Source organism: Periplaneta americana, chromosome 10 (assembly GCF_040183065.1).
Source record: "Periplaneta americana isolate PAMFEO1 chromosome 10, P.americana_PAMFEO1_priV1, whole genome shotgun sequence".
Lineage (NCBI taxonomy): Eukaryota > Metazoa > Arthropoda > Insecta > Blattodea > Blattidae > Periplaneta > Periplaneta americana.
Window position 1 is genome coordinate 108,639,547 of NC_091126.1, and position 23,304 is coordinate 108,662,850.

The 23,304-nt window shown below is 35.9% G+C and overlaps 1 protein-coding gene across 2 annotated transcripts in view; it reads right to left on the reverse strand.

Moving 5' to 3' along the window:
* The window catches only part of ari-2 (E3 ubiquitin-protein ligase ari-2), a 469,714-nt gene extending 450,047 nt beyond the window's left edge, over positions 1 to 19,667 (reverse strand). For both annotated transcript variants that reach the window (XM_069838008.1, XM_069838007.1), the window contains exon 1: positions 19,611 to 19,667. The gene's annotated coding sequence lies outside the window, so the exon portion shown is untranslated. The remainder of the gene's footprint in view (positions 1 to 19,610) is intronic.
* Between the last annotated feature and the right edge of the window lie 3,637 nt (positions 19,668 to 23,304).

Here is a 23,304-nt window from a genome sequence, read left to right on the forward strand (position 1 = left end):
CTTTGAGTCGGACTGTACCATGGTGTGTTTATTAATTAATAATAACGATACAAGAGGCGAGTGTGAACATATAAACGACGACAGACAGCCTTATCGCAATTCATTCTTGCAGTTCTCACAAAACATTGGCCAAAATTGGTGCCTCCGACTATACCTGTAAATCTAGCTTTTAGGGATAGCTCCCTGTGAAGCTGATTTGAATAATTTCAAGGAAAAAATTGTTCCGGGGCCGGACATCGAACCCGAGACCTTTGGCTAAATGCACCAAGGCTCTACCAACAGAGCTACCCAGGAACACCACCAGACCCCGACTCAATTCCTCTCTTTATATCCACAGACCTCAAAGTGGGCTGACAACTGTCAAGCAAACAACAGTGAGTGCTCACAAACTCTGTGTGACTTGAATTCTGGTTTTCTGTTAACAAACAGTGACGTATATTATGCAAATCGATGCCCGGCTCCGAAACAATTTTTCCCTTGAAATTATTCGGATATTTACCTCTCTCAAATAGTTGATAACCATTCGAGAAGAGCCAGGGAAGTTGGCTCCAGCCCTTAACTTATTCGCAGAGCTGATTCCAAACTCCCCATAATTTAGATATCTATGTGCCCACCTCTGTACTGTCCTCACGTGGACCTCGCACAATTGACTCACTTCCGATGCAGAATAACCATTTGCCACCAGAGCAATAACTTCCTGTCTTCTTTCGGCCATGTTCTTAGAGATTGGCATAGTGTAGCCTATATCCTTAGTCAACAGTGTGACTATTAAACATAATAAAATATTTAAAAAGATTTAAGTTACATATAGTTAAGGAATAAAGATTTTCACACCCCATTACTTTATTTATAAATTACAGGGCATAACAAGATAGTTTATTTCCACAACTAATGTGTATAATTAATTTGAAGTAAAACACGTTAATGTCCAATTTCCTGATATAGTCATATCCTGGAGCATTGCACTGGTTCATACAGAACATTTCTCTCACGGATGGCTTTGGTCTAGTGCAAAGAACACCTTTTTCCGATTCAGTCAGTGACGTGTTCGAACCACTGTCATGAATTCCTCTTTTTTTTTTTTTCTATATTCATTAAATTAATTTACTTCTTTATTTATTAACAGTCTTTACCGTATGCAGACTTCTTTTCCCTGGCACTTGTTCAAACTACTAAGGGATGACATACAATGAAGCAAAACTAAATTTATTACTTCTACTAGTCATTCTCTTGTGAACCAGATCGCTCATACTTTGATCACCCTCTCCTTTCTGGGACTTATAAAGTATCTCTGCGACAAAATTTTTCAAAGACTGCACATATTATTATTTGATCTAAGCCATTATAAGTGTAAAAAATTTTTTCTGTTTTAACATTAAACGAATTATAAATAAAATAGAGAGTTTCGTTCTAGAAACATGCACGTAACTTTCAAGTCGTCTTCAAAAAAGTGTCAACCATTTCACTACTTGAAGTGACATAAAGGATGTTTTCTTATGTATAGGCTAGTCTTCGTAATTGGCTTAAAATTATTGGTCTGAATAGAGTTGTTAACAATATTAATACTTATTTACAAATGACTTTTTAGAGTATTCCGAAGATTCATTGCCGCGTTCACATAAAACCACCATCAGTCCCTATCCTAAGCAAGATTATTCAAGTCCCCACCATATCTCACCTCCCTCATATACAATTTAATATTATATTCCCATCTAGGTCTTTTCTCCTCAGGTCTTCCAACTAAAACTCTCTCTACATTTCTACATTCATACATGCTACATGCCCTGCCCATCTCAAACGTCTGGAACAAGTGTTCCTAATTACGTCAGATGAAGAATACAATGTGTGCAGTTCTGTGTTGTGTAAATTTCTCCATTCCCCTACAACTTCATCCCTCTTAAACCCCAAATATTTTCCTAACCACCTTATTTTCAAACACCCTTAACCTCTGTTCCTCTCTCAAAGTGACAGTCCAAGTTTCACAACGATGCCAAACAACTGGTAATATAACTGTTTTATAAATTCTAACTTTCAACTTTTTGAGAACAGACTGGATGACAAAAGGTTCTCAACCAAATAATAACAGAGGTGGGAGCTGACCCTTCCAATCTGTGGAGAAACTTACGTACAATTGGTTTAGGAAATCCCAGGACTCAGGTAGACAGTGTGCCAGTTTCTCTTGACGAACTAAATGACCATTTTGCAACGGTACAGTCAATAACCTTGGATACGGTCGACAAACAGCAGACAGTTCACGAATTACAAATGACTCCAATTCCGAATAGAGAAATATTTTTCTTCACTTATGTCACAGAAACGGAAGTAAGAGCGGCAATAAAATGTATTACTTCTAAAGCTGAAGGTGTGGATAATATTAGTATAATATTATTGAAGAAAATATTGGACATAATACTGCCGACATTAACACATATATTCAATGCCTCACTCATAACTTCTACCTACCCGAACATCTGGAAGAAAGCCTTTATCCGTCCGATCCCTAAAATCAAAACCCCATTATGTGCAAATGAATTCCGTCCAATTAGTATCCTACCTGCTCTATCAAAAGCTCTGGAATATATTGTTCACAAACAACTAATGAACTATCTAACCAAACATGCCTTACTGGACGAATACCAATCCGGGTTCAGAAATGGACATACGACTACAGCACTACTAAAAGTGAATGAGGATATACGTGAAGCTATGGATGAACGTAAATTAACATTTCTGACATTACTTGACTTCAGTAAGGCATTTGATACAGTTGACACGGACCTTCTATTATGTAAATTAAGACTTCTCAATCTTTCTGAAAGTTCTGTTACTTGGTTTGAATCCTACCTTCGCGTACGTCAACAATGTGTCATTGCATGCGATTATTCTTCAAAATGGTGTGTCGTGAAATCTGGAATTCAACAAGGATCAATTCTCGGACCTTTACTCTTCATGATCTATATTAATGACGTGACTAATATAATAAAACACTGCAGATACCATATGTATGCTGACAACTTGCAAATTTATTTGCATTTCCACCCTGACGAAACTTGTGATGCAGTAAACAAAATAAACGAAGACTTGAATTCGATTTCACTGTGGGCACACAAATTTGGATTAAGGTTAAATCCAGAGAAATCACAAGCAATCGTAATGGGACATAATCGTCTACGAAGCACTCTTGATAGCAGTAATATACCACATATAATATTGAATGGGATTATAGTTAAATACAGTGAAACAGTTAAAAATCTTGGCATTTTTATGGATAGCGATCTAAATTGGAACACTCAAGTAACACACATTTGCAAAAAAATATTTTCTCAACTTCACTCCTTGTTTCATATGAAAGAATTTCTACCACTTAGTCTAAAAAAGAATCTTATTCAGATGCTTGTAATGCCCCATTTTGATTATTGCGATTCCTTGCTAACTAATATAAGTTCACTTTTAGCTGAGCGACTACGTGTTCATAATGTGTGCATACGATTCATCTGAAATACTCGTAAATTTGACCATATAACACCTTCCCTCCAGTTACTTTCATGGGCGCGTCTGAAGGAACGAAGAACAATACATTCACTGTCTCTTCTGTTTAGAATCATGCATACTTCTACTCCGAATTATCTGTTATCGCGCTTTCAATTTCTTACAACTCTTCGAAACCGACATCAAGCACTTCTTTCTATCCCTCATCATAGAACGTCTTTATATTCATCTTCCTATACTGTAGAAATACCTCGCCTCTGGAATTTGTTACCTAATGATGTCAGGGACTGCCGGACTTTATCACAATTCAAAATTAAATTGGAAAATTTTGTCTTAGTTAATGTTTTTTAGGTATTCCTAGAAGTATTGATTTGTGTTTTTTTTCTTTTTCTTTTTTAACCTAGATTAAAATTGCAAGTTTCTTGTTTATGTTAGTTAATTAGTTAGGATGGAATTAATTATGATACTTAATCACTCATTTAAAGTTTGTGTGACTGCAACCTGTGTATATTTTTGTGTGGCTTTGCTTTGTTTATAGTGTTTTTTTCTCTCTCTCTCTCTTTATTTCTTGTGTAGTTTTAATTTGTATATAGTGTTTTTTCTGTTTATTTCTATTATTGTATTTGTATTCCTGGTATTGTGGAAGAGAAGGCCTGATGGCCTTAACTACACCAGAATAAATAAACAAACTAAACTAAAAACAGACATTTCCCTTATTTATTTTGCATTTAATTTCCTCCCGAGTGTCATTTATATTTGTTACTATTGCTCCAACATATTTGAATTTCTCCACCTTTTCAAAGGATAAATTTTCAATTTTTATATTTCCATTTCGTACTATGTTCTGGTCACGAGATATAATCATATACTATGTCTTTTCGGGATTTACTTCCAAACCTATCTCTTTACTTGCTTGAAGTAAAATTCCTATGTTTTTCTTTGTGGCATCATCCACATTAACAAGCAACTGATGTAACCTGTTCAATTCCAAACCCTACCTGTTTTCCTCGACTTTCGTAATGGCATATTTTAGAGCAAAGTTAAAAAGTAAAGGTGATAGTGCATCTCCATGATTCAGCCCATAATGAGTTGGAAGAACATCAGATAGAACCTGACCTATAAGGACTCTGCTGTACTTTTCACTGATACACATTTTAATTAATCAAACTAGTTTCTTGGGAATGCCAAATTCAATAAGAATATTATATAAAACATCTCTCTTAACAGAGTCATATACCTTTTTAAATCTATGAATAACTAAAGTACTGTACTCCTTTACTCCCATTTTTTCTCCAGTATCTGTCGAATAAAAAAATCTTATCAACAGCTGAGCTATTACATCTAAAACTACATTGATGATCCCCAGTAATTTCATTTACAAATGGAGTTAATCTTCTCAAAAGAATATTGGACAAAATTGTGTACGATGTCAACAAAGTGATACAGTGAAACCTCGATTCATCCTTTTGTTCTGGACTTCTGAAAAAAAAAACGGTGGAAACGGGAAAACGATTGATATGGGAACCTGTCTAAAATGAATATAAGCAGTCAAATTTACTTATAGTACACACATGTATTCATATACTAAAGAATGCGTGGTACATGAATGATTTTTTGATTAACTCACTTCATTTCTTGTTAAAAAAAGTCACTAATTTTCATTTGCTTACTTGCACCTTTACTTTTTAAGCTAAACAGTAGCTTCTCAATATTAATAATGTTCACTTGGTCTCTGTCGGCGATCTCGTGAGCATACATGAACGCTCTCATGGTCTCGAAAGCACTTATTTATTTATTTATTCATTTTTTTTATTCTGGTGTAGTTAAGGCCATCAGGCCTTCTCTTCCACAACACCAGGAATACAAATACAATAATAGAAATAAACAGAAAAAAATACACTATAATATACAAAGTAAAGCTACTCAAGAAATAAAGAGAGAGAAAAAAAACACTATAAACAAAGTAAAGCCACACAAAAATATACAGGTTGCAGTCACACAAACTTTAAATGAGTGATTAAGTATCATAATTAATTCCATCCTAACTAATTAACTAACATAAACAAGAAACTTGCAATTTTAATCTAGGTTAAAAAAGAAAAAGAAAAAAAAAACACAAATCAATACTTCTAGCAATACCTAAAAAACATTTACTAAGACAAAATTTTCCAATTTAATTTTGAATTGTGATAAAGTCCGGCAGTCCCTAACATCATTAGGTAACGAATTCCAGAGGCGAGGTATTTCTGCAGTATAGGAAGATGAGTATAAAGACGTTCTATGATGAGGGATAGAAAGAAGTGCTTGATGTCGGTTTCGAAGAGTTGTAAGAAATTGAAAGCGCGATAACAGATATTTCGGAGTAGAAGTATGCATGATTCTAAACAGAAGAGACAGTGAATGTATTGTTCTTCGTTCCTTCAGACGCACCCATGAAAGTAACTGGAGGGAAGGTGTTATATGGTCAAATTTACGAGTATTGCAGATGAATCGTATGCACACATTATGAACACGTTATAGTCTCTCAGCTAAGCGTGAACTTACATTAGTTAGCAAGGAATCGCAATAATCAAAATGGGGCATTACAAGCGTCTGAATAAGATTCTTTTTTAGACTAAGTGGTAGAAATTCTTTCATATGAAACAAGGAGTGAAGTTGAGAAAATATTTTTTTGCAAATGTGTGTTACTTGAGTATTCCAATTTAGATCGCTATCCATAAAAATGCCAAGATTTTTAACAGTTTCACTGTATTTAGCAATAATCCCATTCAATATTATATGTGGTATAGTACTGCTATCAAGAGTGCTTCGTAGACGATTATGTCCCATTACGATTGCTTGCGATTTTTCTGGATTTAACCTTAATCCAAATTTGTGTGCCCACAGTGAAATCGAATTCAAGTCTTCGTTTATTTTGTTTACTGCGTCACTAGTCTCGTCAGGGTGGAAATGCAAATAAATTTGCAAGTCGTCAGCATACATATGGTATTTGCAGTGTTTTATCATATTAGTCACGTCATTAATATAGATCATGAAGAGTAAAAGTCCGAGAACTGATCCTTGTTGAATTCCAGATTTCACGACACACCATTTTGAAGAATAATTGCATGCAATGACACATTGTTGACGGTCGCGAAGGTAGGATTCAAACCAAGTAACAGAACTTTCAGAAAGATTGAGAAGTCTTAATTTACATAATAGAAGGTCCGTGTCAACTGTATCAAATGCCTTACTGAAGTCAAGTAATGTCAGTAATGTTAATTTACGTTCATCCTTGGCTTCACGTATATCCTCATTCACTTTTAGTAGTGCTGTAGTCGTACTATGTCCATTTCTGAACCCGGATTGGTATTCGTCCAATAAGGCATGTTCGGTTAGATAGTTCATTAATTGTTTGTGAACAATACGTTCCAGAGGTTTTGATAGAGCAGATAGGATACTAATTGGACGGAAATCATTTGCACATAATGGGGTTTTGATTTTAGGGATCGGACGGATAAAAGCTTTCTTCCAGAGGTTCGGGTAGGTAGAAGTTATGAGTGAGGCATTGAATATATGTGTTAATGTCGGCAGTATTATGTCCAATATTTTCTTCAATAATATTATACTAATATTATCCACACCTTCAGCTTTAGAAGTAATACGTTTTATTGTCGCTCTTACTTCAGTTTCTGTGACATAAGTGAAGTAAAATATTTCTCTATTAGGACTTGGAGTCATTTGTAATTCGTTAACTGTCTGCTGTTTATCGACCGTATCCAAGGTTATTGACTGTACAGTTGCAAAATGGTCATTTAGTTCGTCAAGAGAAACTGGCACACTGTCTACCTGAGTCCTGGGATTTCCTAAACCAATTGTCCGTAGGTTTCTCCACAGATTGGAAGGGTCAGCTCCCCCCTTCAAGATGTTATGAAAATGTCTCAGTTTTGCGTTTCTAATGGCTTGAGTAGTTCTGTTACGTAAGAGTTTATAATAATTATAAGAGATTTCTGTCTTGTCATGTTTAAACGTTTTGTATGCAGCGTTTCTGTCCATAATCATACTACGTATGTCAGCAGTCATCCATGGTGCTGGTGTCCTTTTTACGCGTTTAGATTTCATAGGAGCATGCTTGTCATATAAATTTATAATGTATTCATTTAGTTTAACAACTTTCTCGTCAACAGTATGTAAGGTCCATATTGAGTCCCAGGGAATCTTCATTGCGTCTTCAAGTAGTTGGGTTTCATCAACACGTTTCAAGTCACGGTACCTTATGAGTTTAGGCGTGGGCTTGGGACACTTCAAGGAATATACTAGATAAATAATATCATGGTACGAAATTCCCGAAGCAGCACATTGTCCATGTTTTTGTACTTTGTCTGCATTCTTCGTAATAATTAAGTCTAATAGGGATTCGGAAGATTGGGTATGGTGGGTGGGTTCAAGGGGAAGGACTGCTAGATCAAGAGCCTGGAACATGATCAATAGATGTCTAGTGTAGTTCGAATCAGAGGCTAACAAATTTGTGTTAAGATCACCCATAATTAAGACGTGTTCATAATCTGTGATGAATTCCAACAACGATCTCTCGATCTCTGCAATATCGTTAATCTTCGGGGGTTGGTAAATTACACAAATAAGACATTTCTGAAAGCTTCTCGAGACTTCTACAAATAGCATTTCAGGTTTTCCGGCATACTCGCCAGGAGATGTGTATATTATTCTGGGATTGAGACCTGATCTAACATATGCAGCAACGCCGCCCCCTTGTTTATTTAAACGATCATTTCTCAATAGCGTATAACCATCTAGGTGTAGTGTCGCTGAGGATAATGTAGGCTTTAGCCAAGATTCAGAGATGAGAAGAGCATGCAAATTCTGATTCGAGAATATGGATTGAATTTCGTCAAAGTGTGCAACCAAACTCTGAGCGTTAATATGGGCTACATGAAGGAATGAAGATTTCTTGGAAAATGCTGTTGTTAAAATGTTGAATGCTTCAGGGTGAGAGAGAGGGTTCTGCTCAGCAGGTATAGGGGAATGAAGTGAGTGAAGGTCATTGTACAATGTTCTGTCAGAGACAACCGGATTATTACTGTCAAGAATCAGGGTATCCAACTTAAAGGAAAGAAAAAAAAATGTTATATAAAAATATGAAGTTGCTACAAGTAAAGATTTCCTATTAATTAATAACTTAGCTACAATTAAGTTCAAATAAATGAAGATGAATAAACCCTACTGGCACTAACAAGTATGAATAAGTGGTTTAGACTTTAGTAATTTAGAATATGATATAACTTAGAAGAGAATAAAATTTAGTAAACGCAGACAAAAGAAAGCAGAGAAGTTTTAGACTAAATGTAAATTATTACACTTTACTTACGTAATTACTAAATGAGCACAAGCACACGCACACGCATACACACACTCTAGTGCCTTGGAATATCGTCTTCACATGTCACTTTCATTTTTGCTTCACCGATCTTCACAATAATGACTCCGTCTGTGGTCCACACATTTCCAACACCATATTTCGCGATGCAGTCCATCAACAGTTTATGTCGTATTTTGGTGAGATCCTCACGAACGGTCACACCAGTTTGTTTCAACAATCTCTTGTGTCGGAAAACCTCACTATGCTTCCGGTAACTTGTGAACTTGATAATCACTGGCCGCGCTTTGTCCTCCCTCCTGACGCCCACACGATGACTCCTGTCGATGTCAGCCAACTCCAACTTTACACCGATTTTCTCAGCTACATCGATGGCAATTTTATCGGTGTCTTCACCTACTTCCTCCTTCACACCGAAGATACGAAGGCATTGCCGCCGTTGATACTGTTCTAATTCGTCTGTTTTTTTCGTCAATTGACACTCCAATTTTCCGATCCTTTTATCTCTTTCATCTAGCGACTCTTGCAATTTGGTAATGACAGCTTTGTTGCTCTCTATAATAGATTGCAGCTCAGCTACTATTGAGTCTTTGATTAGGAGAGCAAGACGTTGCAACATTGCATCTTCTTGCCAGACGTCCATTGCAACACGACGAGCTACCTCCTCCATTGTTTCTTCATTCCCTCTATTTTTTGGTGGCATTACGCGAAGTTTAGCTTAACTTTTACACAAAACGATATAAAATTTTATATGGAACAAGAATATACTCTATTCAAGCTGTAACTCGTTGACAACACCTGCCAAAATCAACTTCTTGCACGAGCGTGTTTCTTGTCGCTAGCTACTATCCGCCATGACACTTGAAAACTCGGCACTGGTTTGGGATCAACTTCATCATTATCATCACTGTCAACTTGTCCCTCCTCCATGGAACTTTCACTCACCACTTCCTCACACATTTCTTCCACAGACAGCACACCACATGTCGCGAGTTCTTGGTCCACAGACACATAAGCGTCGAAATCAACGTGAGCGGTTCCTGTCTCCAGCTGAGTCCAGTCTTCGTCTTCATCATTTCTGTTGACTTCCGACATGTCTGACTCTTCATTTCTGTCCCCATAACCACATTTTACGGAACAGTTCTGAATTGTGAACTGAGTCACTTGTTTCCATGCCGAAACAATAAAGTGAATGGCCTATAGTATGTCTATCTTCATTTTTACCTCTTTCCTTTCATCCATCAAACATAAAGCCCTCTGTAATAGCTGCTTCCTATACGCCTGCTTGAAGTTCTTTATAACTCCTAAATCAAGTGGCTGTACAACACTGGTGTAGTTTGGGGGATAAAATATCACCTTCACATTCTTCAACGAGGATGTGTCTGGAGAATGTGCAGCACAATTATCAATAAAAAGGAGGATTTTCCTGCCTTTTGCATCAAAGAATTTATCAAGAGCATGAAGAATGTCTCTGAAAATCTCCGATGTCATCCATGCTTTAGAATTAGCATAGTATTTCACAGGTAGTTTCTTCACGTTTTTTAAACACCGTGGTTTTGCAGACTTGCCAGTAACGATGGGAACTTGTTTGTCTGAGCCATCAGAGTTTGTGCACAGCAGTACAGTCAGTCGCTCCTTCGCACTTTTGCCTCCGTGGCAGGATTCTCCTTTAAGTGCCAGCATACGGTCTGGGAGACAGTTGAAGAGGCCTGTTTCATCTGCATTATAGATGTCCCGAGGCTCGTACTCTTCCAGCAGCTCCGGGAGTCTTTGGAACCAGAGATCCGTGGCGTTGGTGTCCACAGCACTTTCCCCAGCCAGTTTCTTAAACACCAAGCCATGGCATTGTTTGAAACGAGAGATCCAGCCATTCGGTGCAGAAAAGTTCTCAATCCCCATTATTTCAGCTATTTTCAGAGATTTCTCCTTAAAGATGGTCCCATCAATGGGAATGCCTGATGCTCTTGCCTGTTGATACCAGGAAAAGAGGACATTTTCGAGCTCACTGTAAGTTGACTCCTTGCCTGTCTTCCTCTTTTTGGCTGCTGTACCACACTTATCAGCCTGCTCTCTGATTTCTATTTTCTTTGCCATTATGCAATTTAGAGTTGAAGGTGGCAGGCCAAGACGCTTAGCTATGTCAATCCTCTTCTCCGTTGGATTTTTCTCCACCTCTTCTATGATACAAAGTCGTTCTTCTAAAGTCCGAACTTTTTTTACACGGAAATGCCATATATGAGAAAATCAGATTAGAAACTGCCAAGTTAAAAATACGAACTGTCGAGAATCGAACATGTGTGATAGACTACGTACACAACTTGGTGGAAGCGCGGACTGGAATGTTTTACAATAGAAAACGATCGATAGGACACATGGACCCTTCTACATTGTCTTGCCAGGCAAGCTGTGAGGAAGGTCGGTGCGTAAGCAGGCCAATAACCATAAAACTTCACAATTGGAGCTTGCAGCACAACATTCTGAAGACATCAACTGCTACAAGCATTTGTAAGCTTGTTGCTATTTCTTAAAACTGATCACTCCGGGATTTACACACTTCAGGGCTAAAAAATCTGGCCAATAGATGCGGGAAAACGATAAATCGAGGAACGATAGATGCAGGCTTTATAGTTGTAGTTTAAATAGAATATGTTCAGGGACCAACGAATTTGAATGATGGATCCGGGAACAATAAATCGAGGTTCCACTGTATTCCTCGAAAGTTAGTATTTTATCCTTTCTTAAATATTAAAGATAGGTAAAATAATTGACTCCTTCCATTCTTCTGGTACAATTTCCTTTTCCCAAATAGCAAGTAAAAGCTTATACATTTCACTACATAATGTGCATCCAACCTCTTGTATTAATTCTGCTGGAATTTGACCGATACCTGAAGTCTTGTACTTTTTTAGCTTTTCTATTGCAATTTAGACTACAGAAAGTGTGGGTTTGTGTATAAATGGCTCAGCAGTTTATATTTGAATTTTGTCCCGATCATTTCTATTTGGCCTATGTACATTTAGTAGGCTAGTTGCCCAAAAATAGTTTTTCTATCTGTTCAAGCTGGAATAAGAGTCTGCAAGCAAGTCACTGTGAGTCATTCCATGTCAGTTCATCCAGAAAATTCTGAAAATGTCACTCCATGTCAGGGATTTTCATAAATACGTGTTGAATTGTGCTACAAGCATATCTTTGGATAGTCTTCCAATGTGACTGGATTTTGACGATTGGTTGCAGAGTAGTGAATATTGGAAGTTACAGACTTAGGATTGAAAGTTGATACATTTTAACACACAAAATGTTCTGTATGTTCTACAGTTTTTGAGCCAGACATCTGATCTTTTGAAATGAAACTCTAGAATGATCATCTTCTGAATGAGATATGTAGTTTGCTAATTTGAGTTCATGGCATATCCAGTCAGCCTCTGTACGTAAAATTTAATTGTGAAAGTTCACAATTTCTTTTTCATATTACCACAACATCAAATACCATGAAACCTCTATGGAATAATTATGCATTCTTAAGATTATAACACGAAAAAAAAAATAGTTTTGCAGAAATGATGGGTACCAGTAGTATTGGAATAGCATGTTTTCAGTAGAGGGAAAATGTTAGTTGTTGTCGTCATAGTTTCATGTCTGTTGTCATTCCCTTTAGGTAAATTTGAAGGTCATTGAAGCAGTTGACAGCACAGCCCCTTTCACTCTGATATTTGTGTACAAGCCAAGCTGTTAATAGGATTGCCAATTTATCTCTCATATTGTTTAGAAGCCAAGATGTCAGATGATGGGTGTAAATATACTTATTTGGTGAAAATGTAATATAGACCTACTTGAAATAACGTTGTAAGATGCAAAGGAATTAAGACACAATGGACTAGCTCTGACTCCTAGGAAGAAGCTTTGTTCAATGTGTAGGAAATGCTTGTGTGAAGTTCGTAGCACACAACTCAAAACACAACACTGTCTTCTTCTGGTGAAGAATTTACTGAGACTAGAGATTTCATTCAAGAAAAATAGACATATCCCCTATACAATTGTACGCAGTTCCTAAGCACAACCGATCAATTGCAGTTAAGCTGAAGTTCCAATCAGCAGCACAAGCACTTCAAACTAAAATCAGTAAAATTTATGATACTGAATTAGCAACCGAACCAGAACTTGAGACAGCAGAAGAAAACATGCAAGAGAAAGCACAACGTTTTAATGAGTTAATGGAAAAAATTAAAGATAAGATTAAATATGTTAACATCAGTGAAGAATCCAATTACGTATACTGTGGTATCACTGTTGTGGCCTAGAAATAAAGTTATTGAAATGTTTGACGTTTCTGAGTATATGATATGCCAGACATGTGCACCTGTGAATGAGAAAGGTATTTTAGCATTGCACGAACAAAGGAAACGGAAGAAGCTATCAGAAGAAACAATCAAGAAAGTGATTGATTTTTACTTGTATGATGACAATTCAAGATTAATGACTGAAATGGAAGGCAAAGTAAGCATAAGTAAATTTTTTATAAACGAAAACAGCTTGTTTTAAGCAATATGTCAGAGCTGCATTTTTTGTTCAAGACAACATTTCCTCACAACGAGATAGGTTTATCTAAATTTGCAATCCTCAGACCTAAAGAGTGTTTGGTTAGAGGATCCGCAGGTACACATGCTGTGTGTGTACAATCCACAATAATGTTAGTTCGGTACATTTGGAAATTATTCAAATGAAAGGAACTTAACATGATCTGATTAAACTAATAACTTGTGATGACATACTTAACAGAATTTACATGCTATGTCTTTGTGAAAAGTGCCCTAGCAAACTTCTCATAAAAAAACACATCCAACAACAATCTCCAGATGACTTTGTTCCTGATGAATCAATCCTGTACAGACAATAGTTATAAACAGATAGAGTAAGCACTTTCCAGAATTTTGTGATTTACTAATACAGAAAATTGAGAAACGCATACCACATTCATTTATACCAAGAGCACAGTCTCCTTACATGAAAAATGTTAAAAGCGAACTTGGATAATGAATCAGCTATCATTTGATTGGATTTCAGTGATTTAAGATGAGGCCCAGGGATTTCATTGGAACACAGGTAGCTGTACATTTCATGCTGCAGTGGTATATTACATGAAAGATGAAAAACTTTATTCAAAGTGCTTGTGCCTAATTTCTGATGGCATGAATCATGATGTATCTTTCGTTTACCGAACTCGAAAGTTCATAATCATTTTTTTTTTAAACAGAGTTCTCTCTTTCACATGTTAAAACGGTAGAATACTTCTCAGATGGTTATGCTGCTCAGTACAAGAACCGCACGAATTTCATTAATATATGTAATCATGAAGCAGACTTTGGTATGAAATGTAAATGGTCATTTTTTGCTACTAGCTATGGAAAATCTCCTTGTGATAGAATTGGGGGTACTTTGCAAAGGATGATTACTAAATCCAGTTTACAAAGGCCATTTAATGAAGAAATAACCACTTCATCACAAGTATTCAATGTTTGTAAGGAAAATCTCAAGGAGATCACTGTGTTTTTGTAACAAAAGAGAAAATGGTTCAAGTCCGAAATGATCTCACAGAATGGTTGGAAAATGCAGAAACCATTCCTGGGAAACACTACATGCATCAATTTTTCCTTTGGAGCAAAGCGATTAAGTTCTGATACAGACTACAGTGTGATATTAATAACGGTAATTGATATAGGTTATGTATTTAAACCTGTTGTGAATGCAAATTTCAAGGCAAATTGTTATTTTGCTTGCGTGTATGAATTTTTGTGGTATATGGGTTTTACCGAAAAAGTTAATTATGAAGAAGGTGATGCCACAAAAAATTCATGCGTCCAAACGGGCCCTCTCCATCATTTTATTGGCCTGAAAATGACAATTGTGAAGTTATATTTTGAAACATTTTGTGCCAAATTGATATCAGCACAGCCACAGGAAGGACCTATACTTTAAACCAAGATTCTTACGAGAGAATTGAAGACAAACTGTCTCAGTTGTAAAAAGTGATATTTTGTTCACATTTTGAGAAATGTGTCTTATACTTCTATATTTCTCTGCCAAAAGGTAAGTTGTTATCATTTCTCCATATAAATTTTTGTCTACCAATATAGCACTGTGTTCTCATTACTATACATAATTTTCAGCATTTTCTAAGGTGTGTTACTTTGAAAAAGAAATTAATTTCCAATAAACGCAAAAAAAGATCTTAAAAAATAAAAGCGTCATAGTAATTTAAATGTGCAAATTTTATAATCTCCACTATAAACCTCAGTTACAAAGCAAATTTAATAAAATTCCAATTGTGGCATTATTTGAATTTTTTTCAAGTACTGACATGAGACTACATTCATAAAATTATTAGTATTTTCTGCTTCAACGACTTCACGGATTTCAATACAATTGTAAAAGAAGCCATTCACCGAGGTATGTAACACATATGCAAAGTTTCAGAAAAATTGGAAACAGTGGGTGACACTGAATGACCCCATTCTCATCCTTGATCACGTTACCTTTGCCTGATATCCTTTCTTAAATTCCTTTATGCCCTCATACAAATCTCTATTGCTTTTATTGTTACAATTTTCTCTATCTCATTCAGTTTTTCCTTCAAGTACTCTCTCATTTTTTGGTAGAGACTTTTGCTCAGGATAGGGACTGATGGCGGCAATGAACCTCCAGGTTCTCTAAAAGCTATAAATAAGTAAATAAATCTCTCTTTTTATTGCTATGTACAACTTGCTTCCCATCCTTCATTGAAATAATTATCTCTATTTGCCTAGACTGGATCCTGTAAGAATTTCAATTTTGCCTGTTTCCTTCTTTCTACTAGCATGGAACATTCTTCATCAAACCACAGTTTCTTTATGTTAGTTTCATAATAAGCTATCCTCTGCTCAGCTGTAATTTTGATATTATCTCTGATATTTTCCCACATGCTATTAACATCTAACTCCTTCTCAACTTCTTTAGAAGTTCCTAAAGCGACAAACCTATTTGAAATTTCAATCTGATAATGTTGTTTAGTTTCCTCGTCTTTTAATTTCGGAATACTGAATCTTCTAATATGAGCTTGTTGCTCTACTCGCTCGCAAATATTAATAGTCTATTAATAATTTGGCCAAGTCCGAATCATTTAACATGTGAGTAAAATGTTATACATATTTAACAATGTTTTAAGATTAGTGCAGAAAATTAAAATTATTACATTATTTTCTGGCAGTATGCATTAATTTTTAAAATGTATTTAATGGCTCATAGTTTCCAACTGAACTTCAGTTTAAAAATGCTGGACTACACTGTAAGACTAATTTTTTTTATCATTTTGTAAATTTAAAAAGAAGAGTAGTTTATTTCATATACAGATAGTGTATAGAAAGAATGTGTTATGAAATGAATAATTCTAATTCAGTGGTATAAATGATATAATTATAGAATATGGTATATTGTATTAATAAAACAACCAGTTTCTCCACATTCTAACTTAGTTCATGGTTATAATCAATGCGACATGGTTGTTACTCTCATGTCTGGTCGAAAAAATTGTAGCCTGTTCAGCACTGGTTTTTCCTCCCTCCAGCTGTACACTCACCCCTCACTTGGGGCACAGACCAAACATACCATGCCCAGGAGTGTAAGTGGTTGGGTATGCCTGGTCTGAAGTATGGGGACCAACATTCTTTTCTGAAACCACGACTAGAAACAGTTTGCGAGAAATTTGAAATTTTAAGATTTTTTACGTTTTGATTTAAAAAACACACGGTCAGAATGACTAAAAACTGACATCACAAATTTGCACTGATGTCAAGCATATGGAACAAATTCATTAAGAACTGCCGAATTTCCTACATTCCAAGAGGATATCTTACTGTTGATGAGCAGCTTTTTCTGTCTAAAACAAGAGGTTCTTTTCTGCAATAGAGGCCTATGGCAAACAAACCTGACAAATTTTGAATTAAATTCTGGCTGAAGGCAGATGTTGAATCTAAATATCTCTGCAATGGATTTCCTTACTTTGTAACGAATGAACAGAGACCAGCCAATCAGAAGTTTCCAGAAAATATAGTTATGAGATTGGCAGAATCATTTCTAAAGAATTGGCGAAATATAACAACAAATAACTTCTTCACAACAATAAACCACATGCAAAGGAATGGTTCTACCAGTCTTGTTGGAACAGTGAATATGACGAGAAGGAAAATCCCTGACTTGGTAAAAAAAGAATGCGAGCTCCCTTCACAGTGCAACTTTATTGAAGATTGGCGAAACACTTCAGTTTAAATACCAAGGGAGAATGAACAAGAATGTCCTAATGTTGAGCATAATGCACACCTTCGTTACAACATAAGTCACCAGCAAGAAACATCCTGAAACAATAACCTTCCACAACTAAACCAAGGGCGTCATTGATGTCTTAGATCAAATGGCAAGAAAGTACTCTATTTGGTTTGCTTCACGTAGGTGGCCAGTACACATCATGTACAATATCCTAGATCTTGCAGCCATCAATTCCTGGCTACTATTTAAGGAAGTGACTGAAAGAAATATGAGATGCCATGATTTTATCCTGAAGTTTTCAGAAGAACTTCGAATTGAGTACATTAACACAAGAAAGACAACTATAGTGTCTAATTCAGCAGAACACCCTGAACAGGAAGACACAAGGAGATGTCAATGCCAGACTGAGAAAAGCAGAAATAAAACTGTGTCTTATTCTAAATGCAAGAAATGTGTCTGTGGTTCATGTATAGTGAATGCGATGAAGATTGGTACATATTATCAATCCTGTGACTAATAGAGAGAACTTCAGGCATAGAATTGCGTAAAATAGTAATTAAGATTATGGAAAATATGTATTTTGGAGTATAAATGGCCTCCCATATTTTTAAATGCATCTAATTTTCTTTTCAAGCTGCAGCCAATTTCACGTTTGTGGTTCATGAACAATGAACGTAATAAAGATTGGGTATGATAATTTCCTAGAAGACGTTACTCACGGGAAGAGTCTCCTCTATGACGTCATGTGTGTATGCCGTTATAGACTATGTTTCACAACAACGTTATCACAAATCGTTTAATAGGCTATTGTTATTATATTGTACATAAAATATAGGAAAATGGATATGAGCATAACTTGTTTTATTCGTTGTCAACTTCTAATTTTCGATCATTAGTACATGCCTCTATTGTATTTTCTCGTCCAAATAAGCGATTCGTCTATCTCAACTACTGTGCCCTGTCCTCCTATAAGTTCAGTATTATTAATCACAATAATGTAGCAAACCTCTCTGCAGTACTGTAATATTCTTGACTGTACTTATGTTCAAGTCAATAAAATTTCAAATGCTGTTATTTCTAATGTACAATTATGTAACCAACAATATACTAATGCTAGGCTCTGCTATAGTGTCATTTTAGCGTTTTGAAACAATTTAAAGTAGCAGCCGAAATAGTTTTCCTGCAACATGAGCACTTGAGAAGATACGTAATATTTTGATTCCATTTCTTCTGTTTAGAAAATTTGTTCTTAGCACCACAATTTTCACAACATATTTCCATTGCAATTAGAATTAATCTGTGAAGTTGACCAAATTTTAAAGAACTTTCGGTGTCCCCTTCAATCCTCTTAATTTTAACTACGATGTCACTACACGTACGTTCACTTTCTTCACTGACAGCTCTTTCTACCATAGACGTACTTGGTCGAGCTGATTGCATGGCTATCAGACACTCAACAACTGAAAGGAGGTTTCGATTAGCATTTTTAAACGAGCTTGCTATGTTTCCACATTTTTGGTTAGGAGGTAAGTAGGATTATGTATTTTTTTTTTCAAAATTAAAACTGAGGTATTAATAACGCTGTCTGTTATTGTACATTTTAGGACTATGTAATACCAATAGAAACATTTTTGTATCAGATTTTAACTCGCTCTAATAGGCTAGCTCAGTTCGTAGAGCACTGATTTGGAGAATGAAGAGGAGATTCACTGTGATTCGATTTTCGTCCAGGTAATGTATGATATTTAAAATATAATAATTAGAAATTAGATATAGAATTAAGAAAATATAAAATAAATGCAAGTTACTTACAGGAATTAAGAAAAAGATGGGAAGGGAAAGGTGGAAGAATGGAAAAGAGATAAAAGGCATATACAGTAGGCTATATTTGCTGTCATGATTTATAACGTAATTATTTCATCAGAATCCACTACTACAGTCTATCTTTTCCCGTGAGCATAGTCTTCTAGGAAATTACCGATACATGTACATTTTGCAATATAAATGGTCTCCAATATTTCTGTATTGCATAACAATTTTCTTTTCAAGCTACAGTCAAATTCACCGCATCGGCGGTTGGAGATAGGCAAGTAGGACCTAATGCGGTCCTAATGTTAAAGAGTGAGTATAAAATTAGCATTTCCATAAAGTTAGATGTTTTAGTAGAAAACTAAACAATATAATTAGCTATTAACAGTAAATACAGGTAGACTTCGAACAAATTTTAATATTATACCCAATTGTGGAAATCCCCAATTGTAAATAGAGATACTAAATATATATAACATTAACACTGTCTTTGGTTTTAATTTATTGACAATCGAAAATTATCAAAAGCTCTACTTTGGCTAATTTACGCCCAAAGCTAAGCGCATTCTAAAAGATAGCACTTCACCTCTTGGTAACATGAGCAATCAGTTACGAAATTATAGACATATTTAACATAACTTACTCTTCAATGTTTTTGAGTATAACAATTTTCCACAAAACTAACATACGATATTCGTTTACAGATCATAAAGTTTATTCAATAATTAAAAGTAATACTTCCAACATGTCACTTCACATTAACTAGACTCCTATATTGACTGCAAACAGTGCGGCCAACATAAAAAGTCGAGTCGACCCTGACGAAATTCCCCAAAGTTCCGCTATACCGCTATAGCACAGTCTAATATAGACCACGGCCGTGATATATACAGTCGCGCAACTTCAACACTTTTTTTCAGTGGTCTGTATAGCAGGTTTGCTGGTCGACCGACACTAGCGCCCAAGCGGCAGGCAAGGAACTGGTCATAGGGTTGATACAGTCTCGTTCAGCCTGCACGTGCTTTTAAGGGATGCGAGATGTTGTAATAACGTTTTAATCATGCGTCGGAATAAAGGCAATGTGTGCAATGACGAAAATTGGAGTAACAACAAGTTTAAATCTCCGAATTTGTCGTTCTTCAGATTCCCTAAAGACCAACAGAAAATTATAACTCAGTCATAACCAATAGTCCACATTGTAGGTAGCCTACGTATTGTGTTCTATAAAACATTTTTTAGTTATCAGTTACCTATTTCTATGTCAGGAAGGACAGTTTAAATAGAAAAAAAGTAGATACCTGTTACAGTATATTATTTTTTGCATAGATCATATATGTAAATGTGTAACCATTCCTATTTTGGATCATGTATCTGCAGTTTTCAATGCAAGTAATTCCATAATTTTTCTATTCCAGTTTTTTTTATATTTTTCAAAAGTTGAATGTTATATTGTATTCAAGTAGGGATCATGGTGTTAATTTTTCAAGAATTCATGGAGTATTGTAATCCTTTTGCAAAATATTCACTTCTTGAATAAATCCAGACTGTGTCGATAAATTTCTGATGTGTTGGTGTAGATTCATGTGGCAGACGTATTAAGTTCTCAAGAAATAACAGAGCATTTTTAAATTTAATATAAAAAGCAATATTTTCTGTAATAATTTGCATGACTGTTATTGGTGTTGAATTTACATTCCCAGTGATTATTTGAGCCGTTCAGAGGAGAAGTGGTGTAAGTCAAAATTAGGTAATTACGTTTAAAGTAAAAATTCTGTAAAATACAGCGCAAAGTAGCAATTAATATTTCCTTCGTGCTATTCACTGGCTACTAATAGTTTAAATAAATTCAATATTAACTGCTACTTTGCGCTGTATTTTACAGAACGTTTACTTTAACCCTCATTACCCATTTTTGACTTACACCACCTCTGGTCTGAAAATAAAATTAGGCCTACATTTTCTGAGTTAATTGAAGTTACAATTTTTTCAACAAAATTGTGTGTTCATTTATTTGTTCTCACCTACGTCATATTAACAGTAAGTGCATGTAAATTACGTATTATATAGGCAGGATAAGTTAAAATTAAGCTTATGTGTGAAAACTGGAAATGTAATGTAAAATACGGTAAAGTTGCCATAAAAATTTAAACCATAATATCAGCACTATTTGTGACTCAAAATAATAAAGGAAATACCGGTTCTTAAGAAATGGAAAAATAATGAACTTCATAAGTCAATGTCTGTCATAATAAGGTTTAAATCCTCCCCTTTTTTATTTTCAAGTTTACCTCAGCGGCCGAGTTTACCCCAATTCGCGGTATGGAAAACAGTTAATTTCTCAGGAAATAGGGTGAGGAGTTCACCACGCGATGTACGCTGCGATATATGACCTACAATTTTGAAGCTACTAATTTTGACTCTTCTCAAAGGAAATAATAAAGTTCTAATGATTCATAAATATATTTAGGAATGAATTGAATTAACCGTCCACGTACGAACAATTATATTATTTCAAACCATGATACTGTTGTCACGCCAGGAGAAGGCGGCTGAAGTACTTAGACGGGGCGGAGGGGAAACAGCCGCGCATGCGCACCGCGCTGTTCACTGCAATATTCCTGTTTCACAAACATCTACTGCACGTATATTTGAGAGTGTCTGCGGGTCTGTGAAATAATAGTGGCGTTTGGTTGTGTTTTATTTGTTTCAACAAGAATAATTTCAATGTATCGCAAGTCTTTAATAATAGGTTTTTTTTCTGGTGTTAATATAGTTGATTATAATACAGGTAGTGGAGTTTTTATTATTGTATAGTGGTAGTTTAGGCTTACATAGCGGTTTATTAATTGCAAATAATTGTAAATATGTCGACAAAGAGGAAACAAGGACTGACAATCCATAGCGGAGAAAGAAATATTATTGCAAATGTGATAAAATGCTGTGATGAAGAAAAAGGACAACAATGTCTTAGCATTCCTGTTACAAAATCTGCAGAAAGGGCAAAAAAGTATTGTAACGTATCTATAAGAACGATACAGCGTATAAGAAAAGAAATGAAAGACTGCAAAGAAGAAGAAAGTGTTTAGTCGACACCTGGAAAAAAACGGAAACGTCCAGACTATCGGAACGCAAATGTAGATGACTTTGACCGGAGAGTGATAAAGGACATAATTGAGGATTTTTATCTGAACAAGAAAGTAGTACCAAGCTGCAAGAAACTTTTGCCTGTGTTAAAAGACAGAATTGATTTCAAATGGAAGGCGACAACATTACGACGAATACTAAAGGAAATGGGTTTCAGATGGAAGAAGTGTGCATCGAGACGAACATTTTTAATTGAAAGGGAAAACATTGTAAATTGGAGGTGTAGATACCTACAGACAATTAGAAAGCTTGGGGAAGAGGGTAAACTAATCTTGTACCTGGACGAGACATGGGTAGACACAAATTTAACGTTTCGCAAGTGCTGGCAGCATAAAGACGTTACGGGAGTTTTGACTACCGTTAATGCGTCTAACAGACTCATTGTTGTCCATCTGGGTGGGATTAATGGCTTTGTTGAAGGATGAGAATTAGTATACAAGGCGGGGACAGCAACAGGCGACTATCATGGACAGATGAACTCTAACAATTTCGAAAAGTGGGTGATTGAAAAAGTTATTCCCAATCTGTCTACTCCATCTGTAATCGTCATGGACAATGCGCCCTATCATGGAAAACAATTAGATAAGGTACCAACCAAATCAGCGGTAAAAAAAGAAATGTTGGACTACCTGCGAAGGCATGGAGTGCCATGTGAAGAAAATATGAGGAAGTTCACTCTTTTTTCGTTAATTGAACAAATTCGTCCTAAGCAAAAAGTGTACCAAATAGATACGATATTTGCAAATCATGGTCACACTGTCGTCAGGTTACCACCGTATATGTGTGACCTAAGCGCTATTGAATTAGCTTGGAGTAGTGTTAAGAACTATGTAAGGTCACATAACACAACGGGTGATATGTCACTGAAAAGACTGCAAGAACGTGTGCAAGAAAGACTCAAATCTGTAACTAAAGAAGATTGGACTGGATACTGTAAACATGTGAGTGATATTGAAAACTACTACTGGGAGAAAGACGCAATAATGGAGGACGTTATAGACGAGTTCACCATTAATGTTGGCGACGCGGACACCAGTGACGATGACAGTAGTGATGAGAGTCATGATGACAGCCATAACGACAGCAACACCGAAGATGAAGAATCTTTTATGTCTGACTTCGTTCCCCTGTAGCTAGGTAAGTGGACTGACGTTTTCAGGTCAGAGTGTAGCGTGAAGTTCCCCCGTCCCGCC